This window comes from Zeus faber (assembly GCF_960531495.2).
Source record: "Zeus faber genome assembly, chromosome: 7".
Lineage (NCBI taxonomy): Eukaryota > Metazoa > Chordata > Actinopteri > Zeiformes > Zeidae > Zeus > Zeus faber.
The window spans coordinates 32,854,634-32,867,054 of record NC_137203.1 but is presented as its reverse complement, the minus strand read 5'-3'; positions in this window follow the sequence as shown (position 1 = coordinate 32,867,054).

The following is a 12,421-nucleotide window of genomic DNA, read 5'->3' as shown; positions in this document are numbered from 1 at the left end:
CATCTCAATATCATGGCCTTAGCAAAGGTCAACAACACTGTACAAAAACAAAACATCACACACAGTGATAGAAGAGCAGCCCCTAGAACCTGAACTACTATAGCTCCTAGTGGTCCTAATTTATCTTACAACCAAGCATTAGCTGACCACCCAGCTCCTTCTGATGGCCCAAATGCATCCCTTATAAGTTTCAACACATTTATGACACTAGTCATGTTATCGGCGACATCAGGGATCAACATATAACAGGCATCTCCGGTTAGATTTAAAGCCACGCAGAGGCCACCTTGTTTGGCCAAAATATAATCCAGAGCCATGTCGTGTTTCAGCAACGTCAATCGATGACTCCTTTGGGTGTTTGACAAATATTCAAACCATCTTATGGTCTCATTTGCAAAACCTTGTAGGGTATATGTGATATTATCAATATGATCAGCTAAGAATGTGACCCCATACCATGGAAGCAATCCTATACCCCATTTTTCCCCTAAAGATATCCTCCAATGATAAGACTCCAAATTGTGAAACTGTGCCAAGTCTCTTTTCTTCCTACTTTAGTTAGTCTTTGTAGAGTTACCCTCATCTGGCTCTTGTCCCTCCCGGATAACAAAAGCATCATAAGGAAGTTTCAACTGTGCCATATAGCAACATCCAATCCACCCATACGGCAGAAATAAGTATGCTTTATCACCAAATACCCACCAAATATCTTTAAATGTTCCTATAGTCACATAACCTGGTAAAGTTTGATTCTTTACGCTTTAAGTTTTACTCTGTCAACGATGTGGTGCATGAAAGGTCACAGTATATGTCATCAACCATCCTTTGTTCACTTTGTCCAAATTGCATCATGTGGCTTTCATATTCTGATATCCCCATAAACATACCATCTCCACCATGAGTATCATTTGAACAAAAACAAGCTCTACCTTTCGCAGGTGTCACTTCCATAGCATCAGGTATTGCTGTTCTAATATCTTCATACTTATCAAGAAGATTTACATATGATAATTCTTTCAACCAGGAACAACTACGTCGAGGTCTAAATACTGTAGATGGACCGACACAGCCATCCATATTTCATTCGCTGCTTGTCGTTTGAAAAGCAGCCTCACTTGTATGTTTACCAGGAGTTACAGAAGTAGGAGTTGTCATCATTGTTGGATCCGGATCCAATTGGCCAGCTTTCTTAAAATATTTTAGCGTGCAGTGATGTGGATACTCAAGGGGCTTAGCATCAGGCACATTTGCCACAATGAACTTCTCCCACAGCTTGGCTGGCTCTAATAGCTCTGGACTAAGATTTCCAATCCACTATACTGAAGAAGTCTTGGTCTCTGGTGCCATAAATAATTGGTGGTAGACATCCACCAGACAGCCGTCCTGTGTACAGCGTATTGTACAATTTAGTTTGCACATAGCATCTCTTCCCAAGAGTGCAATGGGCGTATGTTCTGACACCAAAATAGGTACTGTGATTTTCCGATTTTTATAGCGGAGCTCAATTGGTTTTGTGAAAGGAATCAGCTGTTTCACACCCTCAAACCCGATTGTCCATCACAATTGGTGTATAGCATCTTCAGGCCGCACACAGGTGAAAGCTGTTCCGCAATCTGCCATTTCTTCCAATGGTTTATCATTTATTTTCACCTCTATTTTTGGATCTTGCTCCGGCCCTGACACTACCAGCTGACACCTCCCTTTCGAGTCTTTCGGGCACGCCTAGAAACCAGGTTCCGGACCCCTGTAAGCGTTCGCCGGTCCCCTGGGTGGCCGTTGTTGTCCTCTGAAACCTCCTCTGAAGCCTCCTCTGAACCTGTAACAGTCACAGGCAAAGTGGCCTAGTTGTCTACAATTATGACACGCTCCTTGAGGCTGTTAGAAATTTCCTCCTCTACCTCTTACTAAATTTCCTTGTCCTCATCCTCTCCATATTTGTGGTTGATCAAAAACTGGCTGTGGAAAGGAGACAGTGGGGACCACGGGTGGTTGAACCTGAATCTGTCCTTGCTGTGGTTGTGGTGGTAATTGATTTGGTTGTGACTGGCTCTGCTTAACCACAGCTTGTTTCCTTTCCTTCTTCTTATTATCCACCAACTGTATTTGGTTGAGTTTTCTGAGAGTCTCCTGGTCCTATTCCTTCTGATCGTGCTCCTTTTTCCGATATAGCTCCACTTGATGTGCTATGTGATCCATATAAACACTTTTGGTCATGCTTCCAAGACCAACCACTTTTGCCAATATGCTCCTCACTTGTAGAGGCAGCCCCTTCTGTATTTTGGCTTGGAGAATTGATTTCTCCATTTAAGGCTCACATTTTTTATCAAATGTACAAACGTCCTTAAAAAAGGCTCAAATTTTTTTTTTATCAAATGTACAAACGTCCTTAAAAAAAAGGCTCATATATTGTTTTTTTCACTAAAGAGGCAAAAAATGTCTCTCCTTATGTATTACTCAAACCACTCACCACCTATGTATACCTATTTAATAACACATATATTCTATATATCATTTACACATACACACGAACATTACACAGATCTCTCCACACATTTTTAACCGCGCGGCACAACACACACATACACACACAGACATGTCTGTTCAGCATAACATCTGATCCTCCAAAGACTCCAACAGCGCTTAACTTTATATTTTAACGTTGACTCATTTACAATTCTAATTTCATCAAAATTTTCACTTTGGCCACTCTTGTCAGTGCAGCCTACCTGCACAAAACACCACCGCTTCACAGACCACACAGCAGGTCATATTTGTGAGCGAACACTCACCCTGAGGTGTCAAAGTGGTAACTCGTTGAAGCTGACGGCAGTGGCAGGTGAGGCCCAACAGATCCTGTTTGTGACGTCACTTTTGTTGTTTCTTTGTTGTCGATGATGTGCTGATGAAGAAGAAATCTCCGCTGACGCTGACTTGATTATTATAATATGTTTATTACAAGGAAGAACAGCATCAAACCAGACTTGCCATGGATGTCTGGGAGAGCAAGGCAGTCAAATACATTCTCTCTCGAATGAAGCAAGAGACTGTCTTTTATACCTGTACAGACACAACATAACACATCTGGTTCCAATACATAGGTCCCAGTTCAGCACCTGTCTGACATAAATCTAAGCATATTCCCATTCTCCTCTCACAGGGGCCCCTTCCACTTCCCTTCTCACAGGGGCCCCAAAATAGACACTCTAATGTTGATGTTCTCCGTGTAACAATAGAAGCAACATAATAGAAGCAACATATGTTAGTAATTATACTATGGGCTCTTTCTTAGGAACCCAGTGCCCTTTTTCACCCCAAACATTCCAGATACCTCCAGACACCTCACAGGCCAAGTTACATGTTAACATAGGACCCCTTCTTTGATATCACCTTCACAATTCTTGCATCCATTGAACTTGTGAGTTTTTGTAGTTTCTGCTTGAATTTCTTTGGAATTTCTTCTTTTTCTTTGAATTTCTTTCTTTCAGGATGTCAGAATAGCCTCCCAGAGCTGCTGTTTTGATGTGAACTGCCTCCCACCCTCATAGTTCTTTTGCTTGAGGATGCTCTAAAGGTTCTCAATAGAGTTGAGGTCAGGGGAGGATGGGGGCCACACCATGAGTTTCTCTCCTTTTATGCCCATAGCAGCCAATGACACAGAGGTATTCTTTGCAGCATGAGATGGTGCATTGTCATGCATGAAGATGATTTTGCTACGGAAGGCATGGTTCTTCTTTTTGTACCATGGAAGAAAGTGGTCAGGCAGAAACTCTATATACTTTGCCAAGGTCATTTTCACACCTTCGGGGACCCTAAAGGGGCCTACCAGCTCTCTTCCCATGATTCCAGCCCAAAACATGACTCCGCCACCTCATTGCTGATGTCGCAGCCTTGTTGGGACATGGTGGTCATCCACCAATCAGCCACTACTCCATCCATCTGGCCCATCCAGGGTTGCACGGCACTCATCAGTAAACAAGACTGTTTGAAAATTAGTCTTCATGTATTTCTGGGCCCACTGCAACCATTTCTGCTTGTGAGCATTAGTTAGGGGTGGCCGAATAGTAGGTTTATGCACAACTGCAAGCCTCTGGAGGATCCTACACCTTGAGGTTCATGGGACTCCAGAGGCACCAGCAGCTTCAAATACCTGTTTGCTGCTTTGTAATGGCATTTTAGCACCTGCTCTCTTAATCCGATGAATTTGTCTGGCAGAAACCTTCCTTATTATGCCTTGATCTGCACGAGCCCGTCTGTGCCCTGAATCAGCCACTAATCTCTTCACAGTACGATGATCACACTTAAGTTTTCGTGAAATATCTAATGTTTTCATACCTTGTCCAAGGCTGATCCCCAGCAGCTGATTCGCCCTGGGATGGGAGACTGCACCACCTGTCTGCAGCGGTGGCTGAACAGAGGCCCTACCCAGGAGGTAATAACGGAGGGTGGTGACTGTCCACTTTATAGCTAAACACTCCTTTTCCACGGGGCTGTACCTCGTCTCCCACTCTACCAGCTTGGGGCTGAGGTACAGCACCGGCTGGTCCACACCCTCGACGTCCTTCGCATCCGTCTGCAGACAGAAAGGAAGAGCAAAGTTAGGGGTATGCAGTACAGGCTCCCACAGAGAGTTGCCTTTAATTTAACAAATACCTGTTGGCATGGCTCTGACCACTTGACTGGATCTGGAGCACCTTTTTGAGTCAAGTCGGTCAAGGGGCTGGACAGTGCCGCAAATTCTGGCACAAACCTCCTATAGTATCCGGCCAGCCCCAAAAACTAGCCACCCCCCAAGTGGTACCCAAAATACCGTACCTCCCGCCGCCCAACCGCGCACTTCTTTGGGTTGGCGGTAAGCCCCGCACACCTCAGGGACTCTAACACTGTGCCCACATGCTGCATATCCCGCTCCCATCTATCACTATGAATAATGACAGTCTAAATATGCTGCAGCAAATGACCCGAACGGATGCCCTCGGCATTGATAAAGCCCTTGCGGAGTGGAGAAGGCAGATTTTTGGAATCTGCCAGGAGCCCTTGGTGAAATCCAGCGTCGTAAAAAATCGAGCCGTACCTAACTGGTTGAGAAGCTCGTTGACGCAGGGCATTGGGTAAGCATCGAACTTTGACACCGCATTCACCTTCCTGTAATCTACGCTGAACTGCACTGACTCAGGCTTACCCACTAGCACGATGGGGCTGGACCATTCGCTTAAAGATTCCTCTATTACCCCCATGTCCAGCATGGCCTCTAATTCTGCCTGTACTATTTTCCGTTTATTCTTCGGCAGGCTACGTAATACGGCCGAGAGCGCACTTTCACCCCCGGGGTCGTCTCCACATGGTGGAGTATGAGGGGCGTACGGCCGGGCAGAGGAGAGAACATGTCAGCAAAGCGCTGCTGCAGTGCCACGACGTCTGTCCTCTGGCCAGGAGAGAGATGGTCACTTAACAGGGCTGCAGTGTGATCTGCCGGCTTTGGAACATCCGGCTCCAACTCATCCCTCTCAATTGTCGCTGTGGCCAGTGCCACGGGCACGCCTTCCCTCCATTGTTTTAGGAGGTTTAGATGGTAAATTTGGGCAGACTGTCCGTCTGTGCATTTGACCTTATAATCGACCTCCCCCACACGTCGTGTGACCACAAAGGGCCCTTGCCACTTTGCCATTAATTTCGAGCTTGACGTAGGGAGTAGTGCCAACACCTTGTCTCCCGGTGAGAATTGTCTTAACCGAACCCCCCTGTCGTACAGACGGCGCTGACGTTTCTGGGTCTGGAGTTCTCCTGTGATTCCTGCCCTAAGGCGTGTAGCTTTGCTCTCAGGACCAGGACGTACTGGACCTCGTTTTTACTGGTGCTGGGACCTTCCTGCCAGTTTTCCTTAATCAGGTCGAGCACCCCCCGCAGTCTCCTGCCAAACAGTAGCTCAATGGGGGAAAACCCCGTGGAGGACTGGGGAACCACATTTTTTAATACTGCACAATGGCACTGCTTCTGGGTATCAGGTCGCGTAATCCACTAGGATTCTTCATAGGACTAGTTGTTAAAATCCCTACATTTTCAGCACAACAATTGAGAGGGTTGGGAATGTCATCCCGGGTGGGGTGAGTTTTTGCACAGATCACGGGCCACCAATACAACACATCTTCAGTCGTGTGCCCCGGCTCCATTGGTTGTTTCGGCCATTCATCACAAGACACCCTCTGCTGAGGTTGGCCCACCACAGGTTGATCAGACCTGAGTGTGTGTCGCACAGTGGCACCAACATGATTATTTGGCAGCCCATGTTGCGTCCCTCCGTTTCAGCCACAGCCAGTGACTGCTCCGCTCGGCTGCAGTGGCAAGTTCTTTGATTGCCTTCCTTTGGGCCTGCCCTCTGATCCCTACCTCCTTCAAGAGCCTTATGGTGGAATTGGCTACAAAACCTCTGCAGCCCAACTCCACTGGCCACACCTTCACGTTCCAGCCCCGCCCCTCTGCCTCTGCTGCTAAGTTGGCATACCGCAGCCTCTTCCGTTCGAATGCCTCATCGATGGCCTGGTGATGGCCGCCAGGTCTGTGGTGCTGGTATCGGCCGGTCCCTCGTCGACTCCCGCGCGGCATCCTGGCGCAGGTCCCTCAGTGGGTCCCTCTCTGGTCCGGTGCTGTAGGCTCTCATGTGGGTGTAAGCCTCCGCGTGGTCCTCCACGAGGGCTATGGCGGCTTGGAGGAAGGCTGGACGGTGGCATCTCACCGAGCTAACGGCGCAGGCCGGGAGATTGTTCACGAACTGTTCGGTGGCCACCGCCTCGACGATCTGGTGCGGGGAGCGCTCCTCCGGTCTGAGCCACCGCTGGGCTGTGTCGAGGAGTTGCTGGGCCTGCAGGAACGGCCGACCCGCGGTGGCATAAGGAAGTGACCGGAGGTGCAAGCGGTGGCCCTCAGGTGTCCTTCCGACCCGTTCCATCACCGCCCTCCGGAAGACAGCGTAGCTCATCCGCTGCTTGGGCAGTAGGGCATGCGCCGCCAGCTGGGCCTCGCCTGTGAGGAGTGTGACGAGCCGCTCCGGCTGCTTGCGGGTCTGTCCATCCGGCCACCTCGGCCATCTGTTCAAAGTTGGCGAGGAACGCCTCAGGATCATCCTCCCCCTTCATCCGTTGTAGCGGGGGGACAGGGGGGGCCAGCGGTCATTTCTTCGCCAGTTCTGGTGCGCTCCCAAAGGAGGATCTGTATCGCCTGCTGGTGGTCCGGGAGCGCCCCCTGGTCCCGCTCGCGGGCCCTCGCCATCTCTTGGAACTGCAAGGCTTGTTGTTCCTGCATTGCGGCGAGGGCCGCCACCATCTCTTCCAGTAGGGAGAGTGTCCGGGATTCTGCCTCGCGCTACTCCATGTCCACGCTCAGGTGCCACTTGTAAACGATCGTTCTGGCTCAGTGCCAGGGACTGAGGAAGAGGAGGAAGGCGGAGGGGAAACAGCGCCAGTTGGCGTGTTTATTGACAAGTCTCTCAAATCAAAGGTGGTTCGGTGGCCGAAAAAGAAACTCAGGGCTCGCAGGCCAATAGATACATAAATAGTTCTGGTTTCCGTGGATCCCCTCTTCCTGGATCTCCAGCTGTCCGTGTCAGATCGTGCCTCTCATGCTGACTCGCTTGCACGCCCATCCTACTCCGGGGACACACACACACACACACAATTATACCTTCCTGTTTTGAGAATCAGGCAAATCAGCGGAGCCCCTCTGCTGATTCGCTGATCCCCAGCAGCTGAGCAGCCCTGGGATGGGAGACTGCACCACATGACTGCAGTGGCGGCTTGGCCCCGCCCCCTTGGTCCACCACAATTTATAATTTTATATATATATATAAATAAATTAATAAATATATATATAATTATCATATACACATTATCACAAGTACAACCTGTAGTGAAATGCTTTTCTGCAAACTCCAGTTACTGTGCTGGCAATAAAAATAGAAAGATTAAATAAAAGTAAGGATTAAGATATTAATACAAGTAGGAATACAAATTGTATAAAAAACGAGTGCCCTCAAAATTAACGCATTGATTTTGTAATTAATTTAAAATATTTCACGCCTTAACGCAAATGACACCAGAGCTTCCCCCAGCGTATTGCACCCCTGCTTAAGTTACCCCTCCAGCGGGCCTAAGCATCAGCATTTGTTTTTTTATAATTATTATTTATCCGTCTCTCTCTCTCTCTCTCTCTCATGTGCTCCAAGCAGGGAGTGATATGCTGCATTCAAAGGAAAGAGTGCATGCACCATTGCTATACCTGTTGTAATCAATCTACGTAAGTACTATACAAACTTTTCTGACTTTGTTTGTTCTTTCCTCAGTTCTATAGGCAGTAAATTACAGGGATTCAAGGGAAACAGGCAGAGAATCAGGGTCCAGAAACAGGCAGAGATTCAGGATCTAGGAAGACAGGCAGGGAATCAGGGTCCAGGAACAAGCTGAGTATCGGGTCTTCAGGGAAACAGGCTGAGAATCGACCCAGTAGGCACGGCACAGTGAATGCGACAAAGAATACCATACACAACGATCTGACACCGCCAGAGTGAATGTGGAACAGGTTAAATACAAGAGTAGTGACGAGAAAGGCGATAGTGGCGATAGTGGCGCTAGTGGCGCGATAGTGGCGCCGCCCCTAGCAGTCGCCTGCGCCGGCGCTCCGGTTACTTTCTTACTCTTTAGTATTTTTTTCCTTTTTTTATCACAATGTTCGCCAGAAAAACAACAACAATTAACTCATACGACCGCGATGCACTCATGGATATAAAAATTTCCCTAAACGAACAACATTGGGACTTTTTATCCGTGGGAGCAGAGTAGCCGGCGGAAATCCTACGCGGGAACACTCGCAACAACAACTACAACAACAAAAATGGAGTCGCTGTTCCACGAGCCGGCCCACGGAGGAAGCACCGAGGTAAACGAGGCGGCATTCGGGTCAGAATGAGGACGCAACCTTACCGTCCACCTCTGCCAAGCATCCTTCTTGCCAACGTCCAGTCCCTGGAGAACAAGATGGATGAACTTCGAGCGAGGATTCAATTCCAGCGAGACACGAGGAACTGTTGCGTCCTCTGCCTGACGGAAACATGGCTGAACCCACTGGTGCCGGATGAAGCCATACGTCCAGCGGTGGCCTTCTCCGTGTTCCGCGGCGACAGAACGGGAGAGTCGGGGAAATCCAAAGGTGGAGGCGTCTGCCTAATGGTAAACAACCGCTGGTGTAACGCCAACAACACCAAATTCCTCTCCCACTCCTGCTCGCCGAACCTGGAACAGCTGACCATACTATGCCGTCCATTTTATCTCCCCCGGGAATTCAGCACGGTCATCATTACAGCAGTTTATATCCCACCGCAAGCGGACACCGACGCAGCTCTGTCGGTTCTGCACGATGTGTTGTGCGGATTTCAGAACAGACATCCCGACGCGGCTGTGGTGGTGACTGGGGACTTTAACAGGGCCAACCTTAAAAAAGTTCTGCCGAATTTCCACCAACACATCACGTGTGCCACCAGGGGAGACAGAACTCTGGACCATTGTTACACTCCTTACAAGAACGGATACAAGCCCGTGTCGCTTCCTGCTTTCGGGAAATCAGATCACGCCGCGATCTCGCTGCTTCCTGTTTACAGGCCTCTGATCGCGCGGGATCTGGTGATGACGAGGGGAGTGAAGCGGTGGACGGACCAATCGGAGGCTGCGCTTCAGGACGCTCTGACTGACGTAGACTGGGACGTGTTCCAAGCGAGTTCAAGTGACGTCAGCGAGTTTACGGAGGTTGTAGTAAGTTTTGTGACTACGCTCGCGGATGAAATCGTTCCCACGGTGAAAGTTCGGATATTTCCAAACCAGAAACCATGGGTTGATAAATCCATCCGCTGCGCTCTGAATGCGCGCACGGCCGCTTACAACGACGGACTTGTATCTGGTAACATGGACAATTACAAAGCGGCGTCGTACAATCTGCGGAGGGCGGTGAGGGACGCTAAACGGACGTACAGAGACACCGTGGAGCTGCAGATGGAGCGGGGGGACACCAGACGCTTGTGGGAGGGGCTGCGAACAATAACAAACTACAAGAGCAGCTCCTCCCCAGCCACGAGTGTGGACGCCTCCCTGGCCAACCAACTGAACTCCTTTTATGCGCAGTTCGAGTCTGGCAGCAGCACCGCTAGCTCGCCGGCTAATTGGAGCTACACCGCTGGGGACGAGCGCGCACTCTCAGTGTCCGTGCACGAGGTCAGGAGGGCTTTGATGCGGGTGAACACCAGGAAAGCTGCGGCCCAGGCGGCATATCTGGGCGAGTACTGAAGACCTGTGCTAACCAGCTAGCGCCGGTGTTCACCACAATATTCAGCATCTCCCTGGCTGAATCAGTGGTCCCGTCCTGCTTCAAGAGGTCCACCGTCGTTCCTGTCCCGAAGATCGCCTCTCCAACCTGCCTGAATGACTACCGTCCGGGGGCTCTCACCTCGGTGGTCATGAAGTGTTTCGAGAGGCTGATTAAGGATTACATCTGCGCCTCCCTCCCCCGCACCTTGGACCCGTTGCAGTTCGCGTACCGGCAGAACAGATCCACGGATGACGCGGTCTCCCAGGTACTGCACACCACGCTCACGCACCTGGATGGCCAGAAGGGGGCCTATGTGAGAATGCTGTTCATCGATTATAGTTCAGCTTTCAACACCATAGTCCCCACCAGACTGGCTGTCAAGCTGATGGAGCTAGGATTGAATGGTCCACTGTGCACCTGGATCCTGGACTTCCTCACAGGCCGCCCCCAGGTGGTCAAGGTGGGGAAGTACATGTCAAGCTCCCTCACCCTGAATACAGAATCCCCCCAGGGCTGCGTCCTCAGCCCCCTACTGTACTCCCTGTACACACATGACTGTGTGGCCAGGTCCAGCTCCAACACCATCATCAAGTTTGCTGACGACACCGTGGTCATGGGCCTGATCACCGACTGCGATGAGAAGGCCTACCGCGAGGAGGTGGCTGACCTGTCACTCTGGTGCTAGGACAACAGCCTCCACCTGAACGTCAGCAAAACCAAGGAGCTGATTGTGGACTTTAGGCGTGGATCACAATCGAGGACGCACGCGCCCTTGTGGATTAATGGGACTTCTGTCGATAGGGTGAGCAGCGTCAGATATCTGGGAGTCCACATCACAGAGGACTTAACATGGACTGTTCACACAGACACTCTGGTGAGAAAGGCGAGGCAGCGTCTCTACCACCTCAGGCAGCTGAGGAAATTCCGAGTCTCGGTGAGGATCCTCAAGTCCTTCTACTCTGGAGCAGTGGAGAGCATCCTGACAGGCAACATCACTACCTGGTTTGGGAACTGTACTGCCCAGGACAGGCGGGCCCTGCAGAGGGTGGTGCGTTCAGCTGAACGTACCACTGGAACTACCCTCCCCCCCTTGCAGGAGTTATACACCAGGAGGTGTAGTAGCAGCCCATCACCCCAACAACGGACTGTTTCAGCTGCTGCGGTCAGGCAAGCGCCTCCGCAGTCACACAGCGAGAACAGAGAGACTGAGACGGAGTTTTTTCCCGCAAGCCATTAGAACTGTCAACGCTGACCTCACCAGGGGTCCTCACTGAGCCATGCACGAGGCTCCACTACCTACTGTACTGTATGTAGCATACTGTACCGCATACTGTATCACTGTTCAGGGTTGTTCGTGATGCCGTATTGCTGCGCCGTACTGTTGTATACTGTGCTGTATTATCCCAAACACTACCTCACTCTATTCACATTCACATGCCACTTTAATTCACATTCACATGCCACTTTAAATGCACATATCTGTATATACATAGGCATATTCCCTCTATCTATTCCATTTTATTTCAATTCATTTTTATTGTATTTTATTCTATATATTTTTATCTTATTCTATACGTATTCCACTTACTGTATTACGTTTTAGGAGTCAGTCGGTCTATTAGAAAGGAATTTTCTACTTTTTATTTTATTTTCTATTTTTTCCTAGGACATATTGTGTGCTATCACCGGGTGCGTTGCATTATATGCATATATGTATGGAAGTATGTATATGTATGTGACAAATAAAAAATCTTGAATCTTGAATCTTGAATCTTGAATCTTGAAAGGTGAAGACAGGCGGCGATATTACAGGATGGGGACACGTGTGCAATGGCAGTGATGTGGAACAAGAGACAGGCAGAGGGAGCTAGTGACAGACGGATAACAAAACGAGCACAGGACAGGACCCTGACAAGAAGACGTGTTCAGAACCAGACCAGAACAAGGCGGCGGGTGACCGCAGCTCTCGCTGTGTTGTCTGCGAAAGCCCTGGAGGCAAAACGTTAGCGCTTGTTTTTCTCTCGTTCAAAGACGTCTCGTTGTCACGATTGGTCCAAATGGCGTTGCGTCATGGCAG